Below are 3,524 nucleotides of genomic sequence, written 5' to 3' on the forward strand. Positions count from 1 at the left end.
TCATGGACCCCCAAATTTCTTTTCGCTAACGTAGACCCTATGCAGGTTGGCATAGACCCCTAGGGGTCGATATCGACCACTTTGGGAATCACTGATCTAGATATAGGTCTCAGCTATTGATTTTAAGCGACCGTTTTGAACCTGCCTGGACACAGCATCCCACGGCGATCCTCTCAAAAACATTTGTCCAGTGACCGAAGATTGAGTCGTTCGTGCGTTTATAGTGATTTATGAGAAGTGAGTGCGTTTGTAGAGCTCTATGGTATAGTATTAGACGTAAAGGGTTGAATGCCAGTCTTGATTTCACGAAATGATGAAAGAGAGGAACATCGCTTCATTGGTGAACAAAGAAGAAAGCAGCCAGATCTTTCTGGATTACTGCAGAAAGGTTACAGGGAAAGTAATCAAAAATAAGAAAAAGAAAATTTATAAATATAGCTATTTAACTAATAAATATAAGTAAGAAAAGGAATAATATTTGCCACAGGACTCTGTGTTTGGCACTAATCGGTGTAACATAACTCCTGAAGATGTCCCGTGGAGGGGTGAAACGCGTGTTGAGTGATTTGACGGTGGCGGTTGTGTAATTCGCATTGTTTGCCGCATACGCATTTATCAGCGGGCTGGTGGGCGGTGCACTTTGTTGCACGACTACCACTGTATGTGCGGTCCTTTTCTTACTTAGGATGGACTCCCGCAAGGTAACGCCTGATTTCATTAAATAATAAATGTAACTAAAAATTTTATGATATAAATGTGGTGTTGAAGAATTGTAAAATGGTAAATAAATATAGAAAAATAAATGATTATTATATAGTAGTATTTAGGAAGGAATGGTGAAGAAAAGAGACGACGTATGAAAGGTAAAAGAATGAATAGTAATGAGACATAACGTGAGAGAAGAAAGAAGAATAAGTGAAAGATAATAAGACATAAGAGTAAGTAAATGAAAAAGAACTCGGAAAAATATTTAGCCAAAATTATCCTCGTATACCCAAAATGGAGTAATATACGAGGGGGCATCTGAAAATGTGGGCCATAAACAAAAGAAAACCCTATTACCTGATTGTAGAATCAGGTAGTGCGTTCTCGTGTGAGATACTCGCTTTAAAAGGTTCTGCTGTCAGAAACACGGGAGACAAAACCTACCGTAAATAGATCCCTTGGGTAGGTATCCTGTACCCATAGGTGTAATCAACAAATTGTTAATAAGTTAGAGAGGGTATGTTCACCATGTGGGTGGACATCCTGTGCTCCGCTTGCTGGTCTTCACTCGCTACGTACCCATTTTAAGTTCACCAAAGGGTTCACCAAAGGGTTCACCAAAGGGTGAGCCAAAGGGTCAGCTCTTGGAGTTCGAGTCGACTTCGAGTGCCGGTCTGACGTAAAAATCACGGAGGAAACCATAGTCTCCCTGATAAAAGAAATATTGACAAAATAAGACTTCCTCTCTTACTGTAGAGAAATAATTAAAAAAGCAACTCATAAAAACCAAAGCTAAATAATATTAAAAAAGTATGTAAATAACAACTATTGTATAATGGAGAGGAATGGAAGGTCACAGAGAGAAAGAGAATGAAAGAAGAAATTTGGAATGAACCACCGAATCACCGAATAAAAGAACATAGGATGCGTAAATGAAGAGAGCGAAAATAAAAAAAAGATTGAAAAAAATTAAAAAAACGAAAAAATGTCCCTGTCCCACACCAGATAGGGGGTACGAGAGGCTCCCAATAGCGGGGGCCAAAAAAAAAAAAGGGTCAGCTTGGATGAAGCTGTAAAAGTAACGTACCTATAAAATATACAACCTTATTTTCTATTAACGTTTTGCTCTTTTCTGTTGATATGTTATACAAGTAAAATAACGTTCTAAATTTAAAAGAGACATCAATTCCAATATCATGTACGTATTCATTTATTTATAACATATATCAATATTATAAAAACATTTATATTTAAAACAGATTTATTCATTGTGCATCTATAATTGCAAATAAGATTAAAATGTTATTATTATTGTTTCAACCCATAGAAGTCTACTGCAAGGCAATGTCCTGCCACAAAGACAACTATGGGAGTATATACCATAATCGCCACGTTTGCAGGCAGGTTGGCGATTGCAGTGTGGTATTATGGTACGCAGAGGACGCTGCTGCTCATCCTCTGGAAGCTTGTTTGTAAGCAGTGGCAATCCTATATAATTAATGCACAGCATGAGTTATATAAGACTGTATCCGGGGAATCGAATCCGCAACCTACAATCGCAAATCAAATTCCTCTATCGCTAGGTTACCATTGCTCTAGATCAGTGATTCCCAAAGTGGTCTATATCAACCCCTGGGGGTCTATGACAACCTGCAAGGGGTCTACGTCAGCGAAAAAAAATTTGGGGGTCCATGAAATGAAAATGGGGGTCCACGATAGTGGATCTCAACTCATACACTGATAGTACCGTTTTACTTACATCATACTATCTCATAATATCAAAACAATTACATTGTTTATAAAAGTATCTATGAAGTAAAAAAATGTTTATTTAATGTTACGTATATTTTACATAACAGATACAAAATTTTATTTTGGGTAGTTTATAAATGTATGAATTAACATGTGTTTTTACTTTAAGTTTTTAACACTTAACTTCACTACAGTTAGAAATTTACAGGAAATCAATATCAGGTAAGTAGGGGGTCTACCCAACACGGAAAAATATGGCAAGGGGTCTACGACACAAAAAAGTTTGGGGAAATCTGCTCTAGATTGAGATACAATAAAACATTAAATTTAAATCAGTATCAAAATTTCTATTACAATCACTTTTAAGATTTTTTTTTTGTGACCCCCGCTATTGGGGGCCTCTCGTACCCCTATCTGATTTTTAGGACAGGGACCTTTTTTTACAAATATTTTTTCACAAAGTTTTTTATTTCCATAATCATCTGTCATTCATCTTATTATCTTTTATTCTTTTCTCTCTATCATATTTCTTTTCTTTTATGCCCTTTTACTCTACTCTTCTTTCTTTCATCCTCTTATTTTGTTTTACAAATCTTATTTACTAGGTATGTTATCGCAGTTGTTTACTTATAGTTATTATTTATTATTTATTTTACTTCAGTCTCACTTTTAAGATTGGAGCGACAATTTTAATTTTTTTTCTCGATATAAGATCTATGTTTGTGGTAAAATTGTACTAATAAATGGATTTGAATAGTACTAAATGATTGGCCATAAAAAATAGCTAAGGGGACACCCGGATTTGAACCAGGGACCTCTCGATCTGCAGTCGAATGCTCTGCCACTGAGCTATATCCCCTCGTTGTAAACAGTTTCAAAATATGTATTTCTTAGGACATAAATAGGAAAAAATAAAACAGAAATTTAAATTATTTTTCATGTTACACTTTGACTTTATAAAATCTATTTCGACAATGAACTATTCGATTACATCTAATGTTAAGAGTGGAAGGATGTTTTGTTGACGGGTAAAAGAACCTTTATTTGACCTCTAAAATTATATATTT

At 35.4% G+C, this 3,524-nt stretch overlaps 1 non-coding gene across 1 annotated transcript; it reads right to left on the reverse strand.

Moving 5' to 3' along the window:
* Window positions 1-3,244: 3,244 nt before the first annotated feature.
* Window positions 3,245-3,316, reverse strand: TRNAC-GCA (transfer RNA cysteine (anticodon GCA)). Its single transcript has one exon. It is a non-coding gene; the product is annotated as a tRNA-Cys (tRNA).
* Between the last annotated feature and the right edge of the window lie 208 nt (window positions 3,317-3,524).

Source organism: Battus philenor, unplaced genomic scaffold (genome assembly GCF_028537555.1).
Source record: "Battus philenor isolate CCGP_79_NKW_IND1 unplaced genomic scaffold, ilBatPhil1.0.hap1 SCAF_22, whole genome shotgun sequence".
Lineage (NCBI taxonomy): Eukaryota > Metazoa > Arthropoda > Insecta > Lepidoptera > Papilionidae > Battus > Battus philenor.